The following is a 24,445-nucleotide window of genomic DNA, read 5'->3' on the forward strand; positions in this document are numbered from 1 at the left end:
ATATTTTCTTCAATGACTGATTGGTAACAAATTTCATTAAGTTACAACTCATTAGCACAAATAAGTAACATTATGGCAAAAAGCCTGGTTCAGATTGGTCCACTTATGCAGAAATAACTTTTTTAAGCCAGGAAGCTCTGAGTTATGATTAAATTTATGAGAAAGTTCAAATGCCATCTGTTTCATCCATTTTTCATTATATAGTATGCATAAATAACCCAAGTCACCTCAAGCCTCCATGGTTTCACCAAGATCAAAGGAATGCCACTGAAGGCACACTTCAGTCCTTTGACTGAATGATGGATGAATATCTAAATATGCTTTGAACTGGATTCGTGTCCAGATTTCCATCTCTGGGTATCCTAATTTGCCTTTGGAAATCTGGAGACTATTTCCTCCTACTCTATGCATCCTGCAATCTTCTGTCAGAAAAGCCAATTCTCATTTCTAACACCAGCAGAGAACTGTCACAAAACCTTAAATTACGGGATTAATTAGCTTCACAGCACTGGATAGGGGATCACAGAGCCTTTGCTGGCAAGCTGTGTAATATCACAAGTGCAACACAGAACTAAGCTGGCATTAGAAATGCAAAGGACTAAATTATGTTATCAACTATGGAAGAAGATCTACCAGCCAAGAAGCAGCCACGGTAGATAGCTCTGTCTACCCATTACCCTGCATGAGTCACGAGTAGCTGGTAAGAACCTCTCACCCTGTGTTACCTCTGTCCAACACGTCTCTTTTTCACGGAGGACAACTTGTAAAAGTCCATTTTGACAAATGTATCCCCACACAACCACTATGTGCGCATATTTCAAGCCACTGTTGAGCAAAGTCAGGAAGTAGACTGGAGCTGCTCCTTGCTGCTGGCAGCATGTCCCCACAGCCACTAAAATAAGATGCAGTTCTCCAGCATGGTAATCCCCACTGAAGAGTTACAGACAGAGCATTTGCTCTATTCTTTATGAAAACGTTAAGCAACTGCCAGTCAGCATACTGTGACTATGCAATTTTGATAGCGGTCAAAATGTCAGAAACTATAATTTGCCCAAGGACAGCATTCAAAAATCTTTTTTTCCAAAAGTATATTCTAATAAAACAGGACATTACAAAATTAATATCAGCAACTGGGGAATGTTTGGAACACTATAGTAGTTCTGGGTTTTTTTTGTAAATGAGGTATTATCTACCTCCAACAATGCTCAGCCTAGCAGTATACAACAGAATACCGAACAATAAATTAATGAAGCACTATTTCATAAAGAATTTATTGTAGACATTTATTCATCATTGCACAGATTCAAACAACAATACCTTTCATTTAAACCAATATATTTTTAGTAATCAAGTTAAGACTCAACTGAGACAGGGGAGGTTTAGGTTAGATATTAGGAGGAATTTTTTCACACAGAGGGTGGTGTCACACTGGAACAGGTTGCCAAGGATGCTGTGCTCAAGGACGTGGCTCTGGACAGCCTGGTCTAGTGGTTGGCAACCCTGCACATAGCAGGGGGGGTTGAAACTAGATGATCTTTGTGGTCCTTTCAACCCAGGCCATTCTATGATTCTAAAGAAAAGGTCCTTTTTTTAACCTGTGAAAGTCATGAAAGAGAAAGTTATAATGGCCATTTTCTGCTTTACAAAACAGGTATACAGCTGTCCACCCTATTTGCATATACTTTTAAATAAGACATTCGTATTTTCACTTTGTATTAATTTCAATAAAACTTTTAAGAAAACTTAGAGAATCCATCCTTGCAAAAGACTATGTGGATAGGGAAATCAGAAATCATTCATAAAATTCAGTCTAAACAAATAAATAAATGGCCCTACTTTAATTTCTACCCCCTTTAGGTAGTCACAGCTGGCAGTCTCACAAGTTGGGATAGTTTTCAGCTCCAGTTTAAGTGTCCTTTCAGTTTGGGGATAAAAGGCTTCACCTAAGCGTTCACCAAAAAAATGTCAAAGATATCTTCTCATTGAGAATCTGACCTCTCTATGAGCCATCATCAATACATATCAGCTGTGCTCTTCCAAATATTTTTTAAAAATATCCATGTAGGTGTTTCATCTTTTATTAAGAGAGGAAAAAAGTGTGAGAATGGGGATTTCCGCTTTGCACAATGAGTTCAAGCTGGTAACAGTCTGTAATACCCTTACATGACATGTTGGACAAAGCTGTTGCACAGTGTGTGTCTGAGCCCAGGACCCTGAGATTTTACCTATTCACCATGCACAAAGAAGCCAGTGGCTGTAAGGCAGGACTGGCAAAGGTTCCAAGATTGCTCAATGGTTTCTTAAAGGTGATTCTTGCAAGGCTCTTGGGAAAAGGAAAGATTACTGGTACCTATGGATAATCACACGGGTGCTTCACTTCATGTGTATGTGTCTGCTCCATCAGAGAAGATATATTAAACTACCTCCTTATCCGACAGCACTTAATCCATGAGTCTGCCAGGTTTAAGAAGTTCTTCAAGGTTATGGGAATCCGCATTAACAAATAGCCATTGAATACTCTCCTGGAGTAACCTGTCAAGACAGGAAGAAGTTAATAAACAAAGTATACAGCTGGAAACCAAATTCACATTCCTATAATGGCTCTTGCACACTGAGAACCCCTCCTTTGAACATTGCTTCCCTGATGTGATAGCGTTAAATTTTGCCTACAGTGAGATAACCTGGAGGAAATTGTTCAGAATTGTTTGGAGTTTGCTTGCTGCTGTTCTTCTTCTTTCTCTCATATTTTTTCATCTTCTTTGTTTACTCTTTACTAAAAATCTGTGTGGCTGTGAAGATGATTGAAGCATCATTTTCTCAGTTTTTCCCCAGATTTCTTCTTTGTGCTCTATGCCATCCTTTCTTCCTGCGACTCTTCCTTTTGTGACAAAAAGCACTGCTAATTGCATAGATTAGCTTCAAATCCAGGATCAAAGGTTTAGCGCTTCAATTTTCTGCTTTTTAGGCATTTTATTTTCTTTCTCTCATATGGGAAATTTGCAAAACTGCTCACTACAGAATTGAGTTGATTTTCCTCTGAAAGTTGAGGAAAAAGTTTAAGTGTGGAAGGGGAATATTCTTACTTGACCTTATCTAGTATTTTAGCAGATATATACTTTGCATTATATCATTAAAAGGCAAAGTGATGGGTGATGGTTTTCGAGTGTGTTTGCAGAGCACGTACTACTGGAAGCCATGCTGCCACTGTGTCATTTTTATTTTTCCTGAGAGTGATAAAACAGAACCAACTCTTGGCATATAGACTGTTTATACAATGTTTGCTAAGTTAGGTGAAAAGACATTATGTGTTCCTTGTCTATCAAAAATTTGTATAGGAATGGAGAGTGGATAGGCAGCATTTTGAAAAGCTCCTTAGGGCTTTTTAAAAAGATTTTTTATACTTCAACTGGCATGAGAGGCTTCCATTTCAAACATCAACAAAGGATGGCATTTGTGAGTCTGCCTTGCTGCTGAGGACTGAAAGGAGTCAGAGTTCTCTGTGCAATTCTGAATCAAGTTCAGCCTTGTGTGCTCATCTGTAATCAGATAAAACAAACAAACAAGAAAGGATAGGTGGGGAGAGCATTAATATTTTAAACCTGGCTTTACCTGTCTTTTGCCTTTGAAAATAAAATTTTCTTTTTGAATCAGTTTTGGCAGTCAAATTTTTTGAAATCTGTTATATGCAATTTGAACAACCTCTATACCTTGATATGCTGGGTTATAACCACCCCAGGTGTAGAGAGTTATGCTGACAGCCAACCTGTGAATTCAAAACTCTGTACATAAAAGTAGATATTGCTAATGCTGTGCTTAAAACTATTCTGCTAAAGAAAATAACTTAATAACATGGGGGTGGTGAAGATGAAGCTATATGAAAGCATAGCTTTCCGCAGCATAGTGTCGGAGTTAGTTGTCTTATGTACAACCATCGCAGAGCTTTCCTTTCCCTTAGCAGCAGCCAATCAAAAAAATACAAAAATGGGAGATGACGTGCTTAATGACAAACAACATGCAGTTTACTCAGAGTCTGCGTTAGCTAATGAAAATAGAAGTTGAAAGAATCAGGAGCATATCCATTACATGGTTTGCTTTTGTGTAAATGGACTTTATTTATGTTTAAGCTTATAGATAAACAGTTTGTGATTCCAGAAACTGCCTGTATATACAGTATGTTGATGTGATATATTTTGTTTCTTGAAAGCTTCTTAAAATAAAATAATAATAGTAATAATTACCCTTTCTATAACTACAACATTTTATCATCACAGATGATGAGAGAGCAGAATTATGGTTTACTCACCCACGCACTGATTGGCTGAAGATTGCAAGGGATGGATTTATATTCTTTGTCCTTTCTTTTTTGTTCTTGCTTTTTCGAAAATTGAATGTCTTCTCTCCCTGGTTTTCCCACTTGTTCATCTACAATCTCTAATGCAAATTTATACCAAATATGCTTGACCACACTCCCAAATCACAATTAATTCTTACTGTTATTATTTCTGCTGTCACAAAGATTTAAAGATATAAATATCTTTTTCTTTCTTTTTTTATTTTTGAGGCAAGGATAAGAAAGGGTATTGAATAAACACATGACATTAAAGTAATAAAATATGAAGTGAATTTCCTCTAGATTTCAAGCTAATTATTTTTCCCAGTTTGGTTACACAGAGCTGAGAAACATTTAAAGGAATGCAAATTAGAAGATGGTTAATACGCAACCTATGGTTTCTTCTGGCAGTCTTCAAGCAGAAGATCACACTTCCCCCTCCAACACCATTTTCAAGTTTTATAGCTCAGTGTAACCATTTTAATTGTTTTTTTTCTGCAAGGCATGAAGATAAACCATGCATGAATCAATACATGAATGAATCAGCCTCTGGTCTAGCTCACTGATTTACTCATCATTTATATCTTTGCATAATTTACAGAAATTGAAAGTGTAGTGAGGCTTTGCATTCAGCTGAATGTGGCTTGTTTACACAGTCCAGTAGGGTTTCATGTTCCAGAAAAGCTGATTCTGTTAGGGATTGCTCAAGCAGGATAAAAACATCTAAAGCTTTGTGCTGAAATAGATGCAGTTAAATACTAGGTGTCCCAGCACTTTTAGCCAAATCTTAGTGAGAACACTGACATCTTGGCTTTGTCGCGCATGGTCTCACTTAATTCAGACAGAGTTGGGTCTCCCTGTGGAAAATTTCGGAGGCTGAAGTATCAGCCTTTGACTGTAAGAAAGACTAAGATTTATCTCAGTGAACTGCAGCTGCTTGAATATTAGGCATCTAAACTAATTTATTTGTCCAGGTTCCTGCAGTGACTGAGATACCTCCTCCACCTGGCTGTTCCTCTCATAACCGGGATTCACCTTCAGCGACTACCACCTCTTGGATGTCATCCTCAATTCTCCACTTACACTAACCTCAACAGGATGTGAGACCACAAAAAGCAAGACACATTAACTATTTCTAGCACTTCTAGAAAAATATCCTTTTTATCAGCATGTTTCCTTCTGTTTTCTGAACCTACTCTTGTCATACATCACAGGAATTAGGACTAATGGGAACAAAATCCCTGCCAGGTTTCTTTAGAGCTCTTCTCCTTTGACAATGGTGTTTTCCCTCATTCTCTCCACTTTCACACAAACACACCTCACCATTCCCCAATCAACAATGGAGACAGGGGTGGGAGGGCGAACCCCACAGACTGTCTGCCTCCACAGACTGTTATTTTGGATTTCATTGACCTTTGGTAGGGCAACTCTGTTTCTCTCCTGGTTGTATTCTTCAGGGGATATGGCTTTTATATATATGCTTATGTGAATTTTGAAAGATTCTAGGGAAGAATTTCTGTCACTCAAAAGCCCTGTATCTGTTTGAAGTGTTTGAGATTATCAGTGACAATTACAAAACAGAAGCAGTCTATATGTGAGGAAAGATTTCTGTTTGTTGTTTGTAAGCTATTTTCACTTTGGCTGTAGCTGTCAAGGGGGATTTCACAGATCCACATTACGTCTCACCCTGTAGCTGATATCAGAACCACCTTTGCTGCTTGAGTAGAAAAAAGACTCAAGGAGACACATTATCTTGTAAAGGAAAAGAATATATTTGTAGAACCAACCTAGAGCTCTGCATCAAATAACATCTGTGTTTAAAAAGAAACACGGGGTCATGATGTTAATGAATTATTGTTATTTCCTCTAGGCACAGATGAAGTGTTTGGCTTTGTGCAAATCAGAAGTCTCAAACCAGCCCTGTCCCATTAGCACAGCACATCAAACATCACAAGCTGATTTTTGGTTCAGCTGAAGGCTGAGGATTTACACCACTAACAACAGCCACGCATCTGGTCACGTACAGTCAGGAAATGAACAACTCTGCATGAACCGAAGAGAGCGAGGGTGCAATAAAAACATATCCTGCAAAGGGATCTGTGAGGGGAAATGGGAGGAGAGCTCAGCTTGCAAGAGAAGAACAAAGCCTGTCTCTCTCCAGACTCCACTATTCAGCAAAATACCACACAGGAAAGGCCCTGAAATCCAAAACATCACCAAGAAGATATTTCAGTCTGTGTGAAGGTCAACATCCAGGGTGCTGAGAGGGCATCAAGAGGTGCATCGTGACAAAGAGGCCTGGCCTCCCTGCAGAGCCTGGGCTTGGACCTCAGAAGATGCTGATGAAGCATACTGGGCTTGTACCATCATCCAAACACTTACAGTAAGTAAGTAGTCAAGGCAGTATCCACTTCTGAAGTAAGAAACATCACGTTTTATTTGGCTTTGCCATGTGCAGATTGCACATTTGTTTCTGTAACCCCAGACAGTTTTTGGAAGCAAAATTAAGCAGCAAGCAAGCCCAGAAGGTCCGAGAGAGGATACAAGAGTGTCTCTTAATGTTCCTGATTTCCCCAAAGGAAAATAGAGAAATGAAAGCTGTGAGATTTCTTTAACACGTTATAATGGGGTGAGAAGGAGCTTCAATTCTGTTGTGGGGGTTGGTCGTTTTTTTTTGCCCTCCAGGACTTCACTCTTGCCCACATGAAGCAGAAAAAAGCGTCACCAACATGACTGAAAAATATGTTTCCAGAAGGAAAAGCAGGACAAGTAGTAAAAGCAACTACTCTTGCTTAAAGAGCATTGCATGGTGACATTTTGGTGACTTTGGCTGTTTTGGTGACATAGTATATCTGGTGATGCCATGAAAGTGACCTTCCTGTTTGCAGAGATGTACACACTATAAGACATGTGCCCTACTGATATCTTGGCCACCTGCTGCCTTCCTTTATCTGATTAACATTTCCTTGATTTTTCATGTAATCGGCATATCCATTCCCATAGTTAATTAAAATCCAAAGTCTTCCATTGTGTGGATATCTGCACACACCTGGCATACATGGTATACATAGACATGTTTTTATTCATATGTTTTGAGAACTATGACTAGAATTATTTTAAAGTAATTAGCCATGAAGGAGGAGCACTAAATCAGATGGTAAGCAAACATGGTGAAACATAAAATGGATTATTTCGTCTCTCATTTTACCAATAAACAGCAAAAAACTTTGGTGTGTTTGGCAGTGCTCCATTTCCTTTACTTCATAACTGTGTGAAATGAGAGAGGTATTTTGTAATAATGCAGGTATACTACATCTAAAAACAAATACAGCATTATCTCTCCTCCACCTAGGAGAAAATGAGCAAAGTTAAACTCACATCTTCAGAGCAATGCCAACAGATCATTGAACACATGCAGACAGGAGAGGTGCTTGGGTCACTCGGGCTAATGGTGCTATTTGTGGAGATGATTCAAAGTCAATAGCTCCAAGTCAATAACCACCTAATTGGCCTCGGTGGACTTCAGATCTCGGCTTCCTGTGACAACGGTAAGAATCTACTTAAACTTATCTGAGAATTTCAAGTTTATCCCTAAGTTATAGTAAAGCAAGTGGTATAGTCTGTACTTTCTTGTAATTATAGTGATTTCTTGCTGTTGACAGATGAGGTGGTATATTGCTCCCCAGACATGGATGAGATGCATACTTCTATTTGAGAAATCAAAAGTCAGAACAGAATTAGGTGCTTGAAGACTCCTGACAGGAAAAGACAAGAGAAGATGAGAAACGTTGCATGCAGAAGCAAAAACAGACCGTGAATATTGAAAGCAGGTATTTATTGTAACTGTGTAAGAGGAAATCCTTGAAATAACTTTCAAGAGGCTCAGCCTTACAACTGAATCAAAGGCTCACTCTATTTCCATTTTCTTTAGGACCCTGAATGGCTGTTTTAAATACAAGCTCAATTTTCATGTTGGGATTTAGCCTCTGCATGTGAGCACATCTGCTGGGTGATCCAACCCACTGATTCTACCTGCCCTCCTAAGGGAAGATCATCTCCCTGCCTGAAGGTGGTCCTGCAAACCTGGACAGGGTTTCTCATTTTGAAGCAGAAGATAGAAAGAGTACATTTAAGTTGTGAAATGCAGCATCAGGGAGAAGAGCAGTGCTGGGCCAGAAACCTTCCTTTTTCCCACCACCCAGCATCATGCTGCAGCAGGGAGAAGGCAGTGGTCCCTCTGATACCCCTTATTCTCCACGCAAAGAGCAGCAGACGGCCTTGCTGACCTTGCATCAACGTGGATATAGAGCAGCCACATGGTGAGAGCACTGGAAAAGAAGCTTAAAATCTGCTCCAACTGTTTCCCAGCAGGTGTTTACTTCCTCCCAGCTGACAAGCGTAACTTGCTGTACAAACACACACACCCCTTTGCGGACAAAGTCAAACAAGCAAACCTTCGGCAGCAATTTAAGTTTGTGTGACTTTGCTCTTAGACACTTTAAGAGCAATTATATGGCAGGTAACTGCCTCTCAGCTGGGAGGTGGCAACAAAGGGCTGGGAGTTCAAAGACCTGCCAGAGTCATTTATTCAGTTATGATAATAAACCGGGTGTAAATTACAACAGACTGTGAAACAGAATTGCTATTAGATTTAACAACAGATGGGTAATTGTTCCCAAATCCCGACAATACTGAAATATGCACCTCAATGATTTCAACCCCATGTGAAGTGACTGGGCTCGGGCTTGGAGCCTCTAGTGTGGATTTAGATATAAGCGCAGAAACCAGGGACATCCCTGAGCAGTGGCACCAGTGAGTACGAACACTGTCACTCTGCCTTTCTGGTCCTGTCCTGTGGGGGACCCACAGCTCCTTTTGCCTCACGAGTGTTGAGTCCCACCTACAGCATCACAGGGAAGACAGTTTGAGCTAGATGTAAAAAAGGGATTGCTGAACTTAAAAGCAGGAATGAAATAGAAAAAGAGAGGAAGAAAATATTCCAGAAGGAGTAATAACAGCATGCGCCAGAGGGAACAAGTTCCCTGCTTGGCAATAGCCCTTCCCGTGATCCAGGATTAAAAAAGGACTGCATTGTGCCGAGATGGATGGTTGACTGTATAGGGTGAGGAGCTGCACCTGGATGAGACATAAAACCAAGGCCCTGATTGTGGAGTCCACTCATCAAAGCTCTTATCATTTTAACTTTCCAAGGAAAGAACGTGACAACTTGTTTCCTGTTTTAAACCAGGTCATTAACTAATTTTTCCCTTTCAGTGTAAATACTGTTTTCCTTTGTGGTAGCATTCTGTGCTGTTGGGTGCCCTGACAGTGCTGCACTGTTGTCTTCCCTGACAGAAGTCACAGTAAGGGAAAATAATTTCAGCCAAAACATTTTTGTCAGTGATATCCTGGTTGAAAATCCCTCTACACCTATGTCTCAGCTGCAAATCTGCCTCAGGACTTCCTGTAATCTTTCTGGTGAAGCTCCACTACACACAAATCAAATCAAGAGAAACTTTCATTGGTGTGAAATACAACAGAGAGCATTTCCCAAGCTGTATGTCCTGATTAAATGCATTTGCTCCCAAATTTCCAGCACAGTATAGATTTTCATGTGTTATTCTGTTGCAAAAATAGTCTTTTCTCAAGACCAGTCTGTGTTATGCTTTCAAAACTATCAGTGTTGGAGGGAATCCAGAATACCAATACCAGAGATAATTCCATCACAGATCATTCCCCTTTGTTGGAGAAAGGTTGTGTTTTGGCCACCTATAGAGCCACTATCCAGCTTTCTGTGTGAATGTACAGGAAAGCACATGTATGTACTGAGTTGAGAACAACCAATTTCACTTCACAACAGATGTTAGCAGCCTGGTGCTCCTAGCTGAATACCTGATACATTACTCCGTGTTTATTAACCACCATTTTATAGGCCAGATTTTTAGCCAATGCACATCTGGACTGCTCTGCTGAGGTTGCTCCTTTGTATTACACAAGCTGCAGTCTGTAACATATCTCACATTACATAACACTCTCGTATTTATAAACAAAGTATTCTAGACAGATAGAAGCATTCTTTAATATTTTGACTGGAAAGCAGAGCACTGTCTTCTTTTGAAATTTGTGTGTTAGAATGACGGGGACAGAGGACAGATAGTGAGCAAAGATATACAATGGGGCTTTATTTTCTTGCATCCATGCGTAACTGATCCAAAGATTTTAGTTTAGAGTATAGAATGTAAAGTGCTGCTCAGTACTGACAAAAGCACCAGGTGTTACCTGATGAAAAGAAATTGGTTCAGAGTTGCAGAAACAAGGCATTTCAAATGTCCTTAGGCTTTCCCCTGTGAAATCAAACACATCTCATAGAATACTGAGGTTACCAAATTCACAGAACATCTCACTGAAGCTTATATTTTCAAACCAAAAGCCCACAGTGCTCAGTCTGAGGTCACAAATAGCTGTAACACCCAGCACACCCCATACAAGAATGAGACAGTCACCTTATATGAGTCAGTTGTGAGTGACCTTGCTTGTCACTTTAGATAATTTTCAGACAGACCAGTCAGGACCTGTGGATCCAATTGTTGGTATCCCTTAGGTGAGCAGAGTTTGCAATCCAGGACTTGATGGGCCAGATTGGCCAGCCCCTTATGTCTCCCATGTGCTGATGAAACTCCACCAACACTGCTGATTGTACACAGAGGTACTTGGAGGGGCTGCCAGGCTCCCTGCTTCTCATCAGATTCCCACCGAAAGGGATTCAATAGGAATCTTAAGCAACAGGGCTGACTGTGCACCAAGCAAAAGCAAAGGAAGAAAAAATAACATAGCTGTTAATTGTTTTGATTTTAAAATGCGTCTCATTACATGCAAATTTAGTTGTGTTTCTTTTTTTTTCCAGAGTACTCAACTTTTGAATAAATCACATTGCTCCTGCCACTCACAGTGCTGTCAAATTACTTAAAATCGATGTGGCCAGGTGGGCCCATTTCCAGCCCCTGTGCAGGCTACATTACCTGCCGCTTTTGGATGTGCGTTAGTTCACAGAGGCTGCATGAGAAGAGGGGTATGAGAGCATTTCTGGGCTTTCCACCAGCCCAGTGATTTGTTAGTGTTCTAGCCATGCCAGTGCATGCTGAAATGTTTTGTCCCTCCTTTGTAAGAAGCCTCGTCATGATCAGAGAACCTATAAATTCCATCAATCTGAAATAATGTTTAATGATCAGAGACAAAATCCCTTTGGTTACAAACCAAACATTGTGCTGCTTTGCAGGAGAATGTAAGTGGTGTGAACAGTCACCTCCACAGCTCCTGTTCCCACTTGCTCTCCAGCTTTGGCAAGGGCAGGGATACAAATTCCTTCACGTTCCCATTTGCAGGGTGATAACAGCACTAATGACGGCTGTGTTGACAAGGCGGGGTCATTTATCAGTCTCCTGCCTGACCTTACTGGGAGCTCAGCTGCAGATGACGCACCAGGTGTCACAGGGTGCTGTCGCCTGCCCCAGGGGGCTGCCAGCTCCAGACCCCTGCAGCCTCTGTGACGCTCTCCAGAGAAGCAGAGCTCTTTCCTAACGTCAGGCACAACACTGCAGGTTGGTCGTGGGTCACACGAGTGTGACTCATAGCGCTAAAAGCCCTGAAGCTGTGCCTCCAGTGTCATCGCAGCCTTCTCAAGTTTCACCTGGTCTTCTCTTTCTTGGGGTGGGAAGTCCTCCTTGCATGAGCAGCAGCAGGAAACTAAGCCCCCTCCTGCTGCTGCGTACATGATGCAGTGCCTTGCAGAACAAAGGGATGTGCTCCAAAAACAGCCTGCAGGGATGTAGTATAAATTAAAGCAAAATAACAAAAAAATGCAGATGGAGCTACTGGTACAATCAACATTACTTTCTTCTTCTGTTCAAAAAATCCTGCTTTTCATCTGTTTATCATGTTGTCAGATGCATGAAGGGGGAAGATTTCCAAGCCAAGTGTCCCTCTTTGGCTGAATCTTTTATTTAATTATTTTGCAGAGTTTCAGCAAAGTGGCTCAGCCATTTCCTGGAATGAGACTGGGGGCAGGCGAAGGAGAGGGAAATGTTGTCAAGGCAACAGTAATCCCATTATTTTCTAACTTCTGAGTGCCTGAGTAGGCAACCTTTATCTTCTTTCTGAGCTGTTTTTGTACATAATAATAACAGTGACAATTATTCTCATCAGCTTTAAGAAAAGTGAGACAGGAATATCGAAGGGATATGGTTTTGCAAACAAAAAAAAACTGGTACCTTGGTACTGCTGACTGCTGGATATTCTGCTGCTCTGCTGAAAAAAGGCTTTCAGGGCCCAACTGCTCTGCTTGCAATGTCCCTCTAAATTGCCCTCCATCCGGACAAGATCAAGAAGCTCATTTCCGCATCTTGAAGTGCAACTGACAGTCTCCACGCGCTCTGGTATTGAAATCGTTGAGCATATGTTAGTGTGCAGCAATCATTTCCCTCCAGATTTTACGGCTCATTGTCATTTTTCACACAACAAAATGTTTTAATGAGGAGGAAGGCTCTGCTTTATGTTTTGGGGAAGGTCCCTGGGGAGAGAACTGTAATTTCTGCATGATGGCGGAGACTTTTAAATCATATTGCATCAGTTGTGATTTGTCAGATAAAATGAAGCACAAACTAAGCCTACAGCACATTCGTAAAGCTCACAAAATAAAAGAAAAAAAATAGAAAAAGAAAAAACTACCAGCTTTCCAGCAGTCCTGCTGGCTTTACATACTTTCCTTTTCTTCCTCTAGAGCAAGTGAAAATGGTCCAAAAAATTATTTTTCCAATGGAAAAAAATACAGTTATATCAGTATTGGGTTTCAGAGTATAGAGGGATCTATGGGAATCACGGATTGTTTTAAGGAAAAAAAGCACAGCGGAATGTGAAAGTCATTACTTGAACAGATCATTTTGCCTTTTCATTCAGAAAACATTTTGTTTCCAAACTTATTGTGTGATTTTACTTTTTCCTATTGCTTTCTTTCAAGCCTTTTCTGATATTTTCAATGCTGTTGCCCTACATTTTTATATTTTTGTACTATAAAATAAGGAGGCATCATTTCCTAGAAAGGGACCACTGGGCTACAACTAATGAGACCTAAATTCTATTGAGGGCTTTGCCACTGCACTTCTGGCCTGTGTGGTACATCTTTTTGTTGTTGTTGTTTTTCTGTTTTCCAGCCCTTTAAATGGGGATGATTGGTGATCTCACTGATTAAGCATGTTGATATCTATAATAAAAGGCACTGGGGAAAAGCTGTGTTTCATTATTTGTATGCTAAATATAAAATATATTACACAACATGATACCTATGTAAGAATTCTAAAAGAAGTAAAGGACATGAGAAAAGATCAAACATTATAGGAGATGTTAGCAATATTGATTTTGTTTTTATTCAGGTGGAAAGGCCACCAAATGTAAAAGGATTTTTTTCATGGAAAGGAAGATTTCCTCTTCTTTTTGGCACCACCAACCCGGGCCTGTGCCCATCATTTGCCACAGGTATCATCATGCTGTACTATCTCCCATATCATCAGAGCTTGCCACACTTCTAGAGGAAGCTGAGCTCATGCTTCTTTTTCAGGTATGCTCTGAAAAGCCATGCAGCTTTGTACCTAGCTGGTACATGCGTAGGTACTGAATCCCATCCAGCACTGTACACCAATTAAGTAAATGCACTTTGAGAACAGATGTGACATTTAAAAAGTCCCTGCAAAACCTCTTTCAGCAAAACATCAAGCAAAACATTAGCAGCACTCTGAAGAATTTCTGAGAATATCTGAGATTATTTTACTTCTGCAACAACAGCAACAAAAATAAACACAAGGCAGGAAGAGAAAAACACACTTGTTAAATAACAGCCAAATCAGTCGGTGTGAAAATCTGATGAGAAGTTATTGACTGCAAAGGAGTACGTGTGCATATACCACATCACTGCCACGGAGATGCAGGATGTTGTTAGTACAATGAGAACCTTTGCTCAGCTGTCATTAAACCGCAGGCTGTACTCACTCTTGGTCTGTTTGACTAATTCTCAGATACATTTCACAGAATCAGCTGTTCTGCTGGATAAGTTACGCCAACTGCTCTCCCCCTGAAAGGATGAGCTGAGTTGCTTCTTGTTGATACTGAAGAAATAAGGCTGCACGTGCTATCTAATCCTCCCCACGCTCTCAGAAACAAAACACTGTGGTGGTACATAGAGAACCTGGACACCACACCAGTAAATGCTTAGATATGTCCTGAATGTCACTCCAGATCCTCCCACTTTGACCTATTGCAGGGTTTAATCCCACCTGCTATTAAATAAGCAGCAGGATTCCCATTGAAAAGAAGCTAAGTTCTCTTGTCGTTGCAGGAGCGGGAGTATCCTCAGAGAAGTGCATGTTTTTTTTTTCTCACTAATCCTGCATTAAACCAACCCCGTGTTCCAAATTGCAATAATAATCAACTACATCATCCTCCCATAAGGCAGATGAAGTGGGATAGGCAAGGGTCAGCAAAGTTCATGTAGTTCTAACTTGGGCTGTGCAGAGCTTCCCCATTGCTGGGCCTGAAGAACAAACGTGAACGTTGTTTATCTGTCATTTTAATTACTGCCATAGCACTGGCACAGTGGAGAAACACACTTTGAAGCAGAAGCTGGTAGCTGTATTTCCTGCAATACTCCTCTCTTCAAAGGACAGTGAAGTAAAATACATAATACATTTCCAGCTCTTCCACAAGCATCTCCCAAGTTACGTAGGAAAAAAGGTTCTTCGCCAAGAGTTACAGAAGTCTTTTTTGTGATCACATACATATATTCACATATGTACTCTGAAATTACTGAGAAATCAGACACAAGGAAAAGTGATTTTTTTTCAAAATTAGTAGCCAGAATTAAAAATAGACAATAGATGTCCTTACTCAGAGTCTTCCTTTGAACATCAGGACACAGTTCAAGCAAGAAACACTGGCAAATTTAGCAAAATCCCAGACACATTACTGAGCTTTGAGGGGATGGGTTCTTTGCAAACTCTCAGTAGTTCCCTTGTCTGGTAGGCATGTGCAACATGCTGAAATACCCTAGTGCTGCTCTGTTCTCACCTAAGCAATGTAGCTGACCTTTTCATATCAGTTCTTGTGCAATGTGTGTAGCATGATAGCTTTAACCAGGCAAGACAAATAAAAGCCAACATAACATGGCTGCAGTCACGTTATCTGTCTGGGAGGCTTTCTCTACTGCTTCCTTAGCTTAACAGTGAATGAATGGCACTTTTGCAGATTTAACCTTTGCTTTATGTTACTTCTCCTTTCTGAGTCACGAGGATTTCATTTTCTGTTCTTTAGCTCACCTGCAAAAAGTACCATTTCCTTCTTCTGCCACAAAACATGCACACACAGTGTAGAGACAGAAGAAACTCTGCTATCATTTCCCCTTGGCCAATGCAAGGAGATCTCACAGCTAAAGGCAGCAGTGTCTGTGCCATGTTTACATTCCTGCTGAGCAGGTACAGACAGGGCACAGACCCAGATGTGCCAACTGGGGCACTGCTGTGCACACACAAAAAATCATCAAGACATTGAAGTTCTGCCAAAGGGAAACTCAGGGGTCTTTTTGTAGCATCCAGGGCAGGGATTAATGCTTAAAATTGTGCGCAGTTTTTAATTTCCCTGAGGTGATATTTCTGATGCCATAAAGGCATAATTCTGTGGTTCATTTTGTTTCTACTTACCTCTCATAAAAAAGAGCAATAGATTATTAACTGACTTGCTCTTTTTTTACAGATAGCATTTTCTGGGATTGCCTTGTCCATTCTGAGGATGCTTTCAAAACACTACTCAAAAAGGGCTTTTATTCCAGTTTTAAAAGATGAACTCCTCTCTTCATGTTATTTCTATGAATATCCAACATGATTCAAATTTTTCACATACAATTCCTGAATTGCAGAGTACCTCCTCTTTTGCATATCTGAACACAACACAATTGTGTTTGGAAAATTAATGCAAGGGCGTACATAAAGTCTGGCCTCTGAAACATTGCTCACACTGGATGTAATCGAAATTGTGATATCCCAAATAAGAACACATTTTTTAAAATAGGAGCAACAATCCTCTTTCTAGGGATGCTTTATGATGCTGACTGCTTAATTAGTCCCACCAAAGGGGCTGCACATGCAAAAGGTTTCAGAAGAGCTCTGATTCTGTCCCACCCTGATCACAGAGTGAGGGGAAATCTTTCTATAAGGAAATTTTCCAATTCATCTAATAAGATAGATCTACACTGTAATTTGTGGGGCGATATGAAAGGCACTGGCAAAAAGAGTTCCTCAAAATTTAGATTTTGTTAGAAATCATTTGTTAGCTAGGAATCATTTCTTTTTCCCTTCACCACAAAAATCTGAGTCAGCAAACAAGATGATTCTTTGCATCATGAGGACAACATATTTGCCCCTATATAAGTTTCCTTTGGCTGGTTTTTTTTTTTTTTTTTTTTTGTAGACACAGCTCATGAAAAGCAAAGTAGTCCAAAACCACTACATTTTATGTGTAGGCACAATTATTTGGATAAGACAGGCATTACCATCCTTTCAGCAAGGCCAGTGGAATCTTGCTCTGCATCAACAGTCAGCACCACGGGTACAAAGGTGGAGAAATGAGCAGGATTTTCTAAGCCAAGGAGATGGCTTCCACCCAAGACCCCTGTCCATAGCTCCTCATCTTTTCCCTGGCCACATATACCTGATCTCCCTACCCACAAGCACGCACTGTGCTGCAGAAGCTAACAGGAAGATGTACTTGGGATGGCTCTGCTGAGGGACAGAGGCTTTCCTGTCACCAGCAGCACAGAGGGAGAGACAGGTCACCTCCAAGACACATACTGCATGAGCAAAGAATGTGGCTTCTGCAGCTTGAACAGGGGAGAGGCAGGGAGGATCCCAACCAGTCAGAAGAGAGGGAAAAGAAAACACACAATGATAGTGAGACAAGATATCTCGGGAAACTGCAAACATCTTACCTAATGAACTCAAAGGGCCACAACAACACCAGTCTGGCCCACTGCCCGAGATGCTTCTTCCAGTTGCTCTCAGTGTCACACAGCCTCAGGCACTCATCTTCTACCACTTGTCTGCTTTAACATTGAGAATAATAAACTCCTACAAACTTTATTTTAGTGCTAGTCCTATGAATTGACATTCAGTGCTGACAGCTCAACTCCCTTAGTAAATTTTGCACCATTTGAGTCTCATTGATCCTAGCAAGGATGGACAGAAACATCATTACTAAATTGTCAGTGGCCCACATTGTAGTCACTGGCTCAAATTTCTAGAATTCATGTGGGAAAAGTCAGAGGGACCCAATTTTTAAACTCATAGCAGCTTCCAGTGAAACCAACAGTGGTTGCACTGAGCCTTCTAGGTAACCACAGTGTCTTCATTATGGCTTCTGCTGTTACATCTTCACATCTAAGTGGGGTCATTATAACAAACTCCACTGAAGCTGAAAGTTTCATACAAGTGAAGAGATACTTGGATGAGTTGAAGTAACTTCCTTAGGTCGTGCATAAAATCTGTGGCTTGATGCAGGAAATGAGCTCAGATCTAGTAAGCCATGGTCCAGTATCTGTGCCCACAAAGATGGTGGCCATGAGTTGTTCTACAGAATGACAAAACTGAAGAGGAAAAACCGCTTCCCATCAACAGCAAAACCCAAGCTTAAAACATAAACTAAAGCTTAGTGCTACAAAATCCTTTCATGTGCCACGTAGGAAGAGCACCTGTGTATGGGCAGGGTGAAATTCACCCTTGTGAGAGTCACTGTCTCCAAGTTGGCACAGCTCAGTTTGCTGACTGTGAGCAAAGACTGGCAATAACCGCGGGCAGTGACACAACATCCTTGGCAGTTGCAGCTTTGCTGGAGCCAGTTTCCTGTTTCTGCTCCCTTTGCAAAGCCAGAGAGCATGCTGGGGAGGATGTCTGGCAGCAGTAGGCACGGTCACCCCCTGCCCTTCTGACAGAAGCGAGAGCAGTTCCCCACATTTCTCAATTACAGGCCCATCCTGTCTCTAGCTCTGCTCTCTGGCAGGAGGCATTTTTTTAAATTATTTATTTCTTTGGCCGGCATTGCCAAGAAGCCTGGAGCTGGCTCTGCAAAGCATTGCTGAAATTCCAAAGAAAGGCATAAGTCTGAGATTTATGTTAGCTTTGGCTCATGGATAAATCTCACCTGCAGAGTCCAGATGGCCTCTTTCTGCCTTCACTGGATCTACTATAGTTTAAGATACCATGTTCGAAGGCTTCTCCAAAGGTAGGATCTTTCCAAATGATAAACAAGAGTTCAGTTCATGCACCAGAAGAAACCCTGTCTCTTTCTGACGGCTTCTGGGTAACACAAATATCCCCATGAAATACAATAAAACAGATCTGGAGCCTGGAAAGCAAAGGGCTGCAGCAGCTGCCGCACTTTGGCAAGAGATCTTTTGTCCGAGGTCACTGTGACGCATTGCTCTAAGAATCATAGATTTATCTATTCAGTGTGCCAGCTCTTGGCAGATCTACAGAGAAATGCACAACATATAGTGCTGCACTTTGACAGCTGCTCTGTCACAGGCATACCTTACAGTCCTGTTGCTATTTTCCTGTTCAGCTCAGCTGCAGCAAAGTTGTCTCAAGAAGAGCAGAATCAGGAAAGTCAGTGGGGCACTGGGGTCTCCTGAGAGTCTTCAGCAGGGCTCTACCTCCACTGCTTATAGAATAAACTGTTCTATTTATTTGTCAACACCTAAGATATTAGACCAAAAGCAGAATACTGTCATATTGTCAGCAACCAAAACAAATAAAAATAAAAAAAAAAAAGCCACCCCCAAACCACCAAAAAAAAACCCAAAATATCAAGCAGGAAGAACACTGTTGTGGTTTGTAAGGTTTTTTCAATTTTCAGTTCACCTGGTATTTTCTGCTAAAGATTTGAACAGTGTGATAAATTTCACATACGAAAGCCCAGTCTTTTTTTTTTTTTTTTTTTTTTTTTTTTTGAGACATCTTTGGCTCAGAACAGTGAGCTGTTCTCTTTTGAATTTAATTTCTCAAATATTTCTTTACCACATAGACATAGACCACAGAGTCTGATTTCTGCATCAGTGCGCCATAGACTGAAAACCACTATGTTAGGATATTTGCAGTTGGAAGCAATGGCATACAGATTCATAACTCTGGGTCTCTGCTGAGAGAGGTAGTTGAATAGCACAGCACTTGGCACCAGGCTGGAAATAGGAAACTGCAAAATCTATGGTCTCTGGCAAAAGTCTGAAAAAACATAACAAATGTTAAGAATCCAGGTCAGCTGCACTGGTAGCTGACTGTATATCCTTGAGCTGGTCTCCGTCACCAAACAGATAAGCGTCTCACCTGAAGTGAGCTTTAATTGTCCCCACATAATGTGAATACATAAGGTATCCAGTAAGACAATTATAAAATATATCTAGCAAACCACACAATAACTGACAGGATATAGCTGGCTACTGCTTGAAAGATTAATGGCAAACCACCAGTATCCTTCATGCCTAGCTTCATGCAGCTTTGTTTATTATTTATTATTTATAGGGCAGCTGAGAGAAAATTCTAGGATGGTTGACCCCTATTTAACAAGTGTTACAGTGTGCATGAGGGAAAGAAAGGAAGAGGCCATGGGTACCTTCTGCATGGAAAAAGCTCATGAACAAACAATTCACACTCTAGTAGCTCTCACACTTTCTGTAAGAATCACATAAAAGGATAATGTGAGTTTATTTGCCCAGAAACAACAGGCCACAATTCTGACAAGTATGCTGTGCAAGGACGAAGGTCTGGAAATACTATCATAAAAGATTTGAGCAACAAAGACAATGGGTACTCATGAATTGGGCTACTTCACTCTTCTGGTTGTTCTTCTTCTCTTATACCAAGGATAGGCAGTGCTTTTCACAGAACTGCTTTGAGATTCAGGGAGATAAGCCTAGATGGCTTTTACAAGAGATCATAGAATGGTTTGGGTTGGAAGGGACCTTTAAGATCATCTAGGTCCAACTCCGTGCTATAGGCAGGGACACCATCCACTAGACCAGGTTTACAGGTAGACTTGGTGGCAAATGGAATATAAGAGCTTGCAGGCATAGTGTTCTTCACTTACCAAAACCAAGGCAGGTACATGAAAAAGAAAAAGAACAGGAAAGAAAATACTCCATAAGAACTTATCTACTTACTCAGGATACACTTTTATCTGTATTTTATGGAGACATATGGGATTGTGACATCTTTCTCTTTACAGTTGGATGGTTTATGTGTCACTACTCAACGTTTCAAAACAATGGTGAGAAAATGGGGGAAAGTCTGTTGTTTGAAAAAAACTCTGCATTTTCAGGAATGTTCTCCCTTCCTAGAGGGAAAAGATCCAGCTACTATTTCAGTAATCCATTCTGCCGCATCATCAGCTTGATCAGTTTCTGCTTTAAAGTCATGCAACTAGCTCCACTTCTCTTCTGTGCAGACAGCAAACTTAAAACATAAAAGCAAAGTGTCTGTCTGAGTAAGACACTGCTCCGTGTTGCATGGTATTCTTCTGGGTACTGTTTGAGAGGTGCACAGGAGTGAGGACACAGCTGCCTCCTCCCCCTTTTAGGGATGTCAGATGGCACCTCCTTACCTCACCTCTTGCCTCAAGTATCCATGAAAGTGTCTTTTCTCATTCTCAATCTGTTGATACTCACCTGCAGCGAGTGCAGAAGATTACCACCTACTGTAGAAATAAATGCCTTCTTTTGCTAATTTTTAACTGATTTACAAATTTCATCAGGTAGTGCGGACACACAGTTCCACATCCAACGTGTCTATCACCTTCACTTTAACATAAACCTAAACTTTCTCTTTTCCAAACGAGTCCTGATATTTTCAATATATCCTCTCTTTATGCAGCTGCTCCATCTCCTTGATCATTTTGGTTGCTCTTTTCTGTGCCTTCTCCACCTCCACTAAATCTTTCTTGAGACATAAAGACCAGGATTGCACATGGTAATTAAGATGGGGGTACATCAGGTTTTAAATAGCAGAAAATCATAGCTCCCATTCTGTTCCCAGTATCTTTTCTGATGATGCCCAACATTTTAATGGCTTATTTGGCCATGCTGCACATTGAGTTGATTTTGGTGCAGCAACGTTCCAAGATCTCTTGCCTGAGTTGTAATGACCAGTTTCAAGTCCAGCATAATGTAAGCACTATTTAGATCGTTAGATTACTAATCCAAATATAGAACTCAAGCAGATTTTGATACCAAACTGGTTTTTATATCATACCTAAAATTTGAATGCAAAACCAGCTGTTTTTATGGTCAAACCAGCTTTTTTAATGTTTTTGATTGTTCTAGGCATTGCATTTCTGATAACTGTACAGAAATGTCACCACAAACAACATGTAAAGCAGCTATATTCCTTCAAATTAAATACTAGATGTTGTAGCTAAGATTTGATAGATAAATTTCAAGGATAAGGCCAAAACTGATACAGGTCATCAGAGGAAATTTAGTTCTGTGCTGAAGGCTGCAGTCAAACTATATATCACAAATCTTACTTTAAACTGTAATACTGGAAGGAATTCCACCTATTGTAAACCAGATTTATTTATTGCCTTTGTAGATATTTTTACCAGTTCCTTGTACTCATTTATGTGCATGCAATCACCTGCCTCAGACGGTGGCTCTAACTCCAAGTAAACTTTACTGTTTTGCTAAATCTGCTCTTTGTTTTCTACCAGGATGTTTTGGAAGTGGACTAGACAGCAGCCCTGCCGACTGCTACAAAAACAGCATTTACCAGACTGAGGAACTGATGCTTGTGGATATGTGCCAAAAACAATTGACCTGGTTATCCTGAATGAGTAAATATCAGCATACTGGTTGTAAAGAATCTGAGAGAAATGTATTGATGTCTTGGTTCTAAAATCATGTTCATTTATATTTTTGCCAAAGGGGATTAAAAAAAAAAAAAAAAACATCAACAAATAAACAGAATAGTCACTGTAAAAAAAACACTGGCTGCTTGTTTTACAGTGTGTAAACTTCATGTTGTTGGAATAGCCTTGCTGCTTTGCCTCCTTATATGAATTTGGTCTGTTGAAATCCATTCGAGCTAAGGTGACCTGTTTGAAATTGCTGCAAAGGCTGGAGAGAAGGTTACCCAGTTTGAAGTAGTGCTGTTGGGCTTCACAGTCCTGAAAGGAATTACCCACTGATTTATTTTTCATATCTGCCTAGACTTGAATAACTTCTTACCTTCCTCTGCCGTCTACTTCTTCTATTGAAAGCCCATGCAAGACCAAGATAGGGACTCTTATCCATTCAATACTCTACTTCTTTGCATGAGCAAAACAGAGAAATTTAGGTGCACATCTACAAGGCAACATTGAGTACATAGAAATCTCAGCTCTGACTTCTGTGGTTGTCAGTGCCTGGTTATATCAAATATGTTCTTCATAAAGATGACAGGCAAGAGGTTATCTGTTCATATTCCCCTGTCAACCAAATAAAGTTTAACCAAGAAAGAACTTGAGACTCAGCAAAAAACAAAGCACAAATCTCAAGCATTGAACACTCAGCAAAAATAATAGAACCTATTAACAATAACTTTTATTCGGGTTAGTGTATTGTTCTTGAAATATATAAAGCAGTAAGAGTGGGTGTGTCATAGTACACATATGTGCTTCAACAGCTGGTCCCTGGTGGAAGCAAGTGGAGAAATGTTACAGAATCATAGAATTCATAGGGTGGAAAAAACCTTAAAGATCATCGAGTCCAGCCACAACCTAACCATACTACCCTAACTAACAACCCTCTGCTAAATCATGTCCCTGAGCACCACATCCAAATGGTTTTTAAACACATCCACGGATGGTGACTCAACCACCTCCCTGGGGAGCCCATTCCAGTGCTTAACAACCCTTTCTGTAAAGTTTTTCCTGATATCATTTCTGTCCATTCCTTGCAATGGAAAAATTGCCCTTGGGTTTCCAATCTCTGAGATCCAAGGCTAGGTTTGGCAAAGATGGCTTTCTAGTTCTCTTCCTAGAGAAGTACACTGTCCTCCAGGAAGATAACAGAGCAAAAAAAAATACAACCATGATGGAAGCTACAGTCTGCCAGTTTGGTTGATAAACCTACCTGGGCCGGTAGACCTGTGCTCTGCCTCTACTTGAGTCTGGGATTAGGCCACTCATTACTTCTCTGCTATGATAACAGTACATACTTTTGTTCATGAAACGTAGGGATGAGTCCCTGCTCAAACAGGGGCATTGGACCATAAGACATCCAGAGATCCCTCCCAATGTTACCATTCTGCGACTTTGTGATCCTGTGAAAATAAATGCAGCCTCTGCCAGAATATTTTGAAATGTCTGAAATATCTGAAAAACTGATTGAAAGATCTTCTATTTTGGGATGTGGAGTGCTCCAATGCCAAAATATCACACACAGAAGGACTCTTCTTCATACCACAAATAACTTGCCCCTACTTTGGAGGGTCTGCCACACGCATACAAAAAAAAAAAAGGTTGTTAAGATCATTCTGATTCCCCATCCCTCTTAACATGGATGGGAAGATTTCAGGGATCTCCATCAGTGTTATCAAAGACATCAGCCTATGGGAGCACCTTTGTGGCTGTGAGAGGAAAGGGTAGCTCTTTTAAGCGAGGATGTGATGCTGCTGGGAATTAAGAAGGTCATTTCTGTAAGTGGAAACAAATTTCAAAAGCAGGCTGATTCTTGTTTGATGTTTTCAGACATGTCAGCTTAAAGCTAATCAGGCAAAGTAATTTTTTCTAGTCCTTTGAGTTTTGAGCTAATGTGTTTTGCTTCTAAAGGACTTGATATTAGTCCTACCATAAACAGGCATGAAATCTGAGATGTCTTTTGTCTCCTTGTGATTCAAGCAGAGACCTGTAGCATTTTAAGCCCAGCAACTGGTACAGAAAATTGACTTGATCCAGATAAAACTGAAGTTTCATTTGTAAAAAATGAATTGGCTGTCAAGGAGGTAAGTAAAGTCAAAGGGTTAAAGCAAATTAGTGCTGAGGGAAAGTCAAAGA

The 24,445-nt window shown here is 40.5% G+C and overlaps 2 long non-coding RNA genes across 3 annotated transcripts; one reads left to right on the forward strand and one right to left on the reverse strand.

Moving 5' to 3' along the window:
• On the reverse strand, nt 1-24,445 carry LOC146545271 (uncharacterized). 2 transcript variants are annotated; one of them, XR_014883018.1, is made up of 4 exons: nt 18,952-24,445; nt 12,598-12,759; nt 2,424-2,532; nt 1-1,595 (listed from the first exon to the last, which is right to left on the reverse strand). It is a non-coding gene; the product is annotated as an uncharacterized LOC146545271 (long non-coding RNA). The 2 variants fall into 2 exon arrangements; XR_014883017.1 differs by lacking the exon at nt 18,952-24,445 and adding an exon at nt 18,563-18,939.
• On the forward strand, nt 7,745-10,657 carry LOC146545272 (uncharacterized). The gene is made up of 3 exons (XR_014883020.1): nt 7,745-7,878; nt 7,993-8,160; nt 8,262-10,657. It is a non-coding gene; the product is annotated as an uncharacterized LOC146545272 (long non-coding RNA).

Source organism: Meleagris gallopavo, chromosome 1 (assembly GCF_905368555.1).
Source record: "Meleagris gallopavo chromosome 1, MGAL_WU_HG_1.1, whole genome shotgun sequence".
NCBI classification, from domain to species: Eukaryota; Metazoa; Chordata; class Aves; order Galliformes; family Phasianidae; genus Meleagris; species Meleagris gallopavo.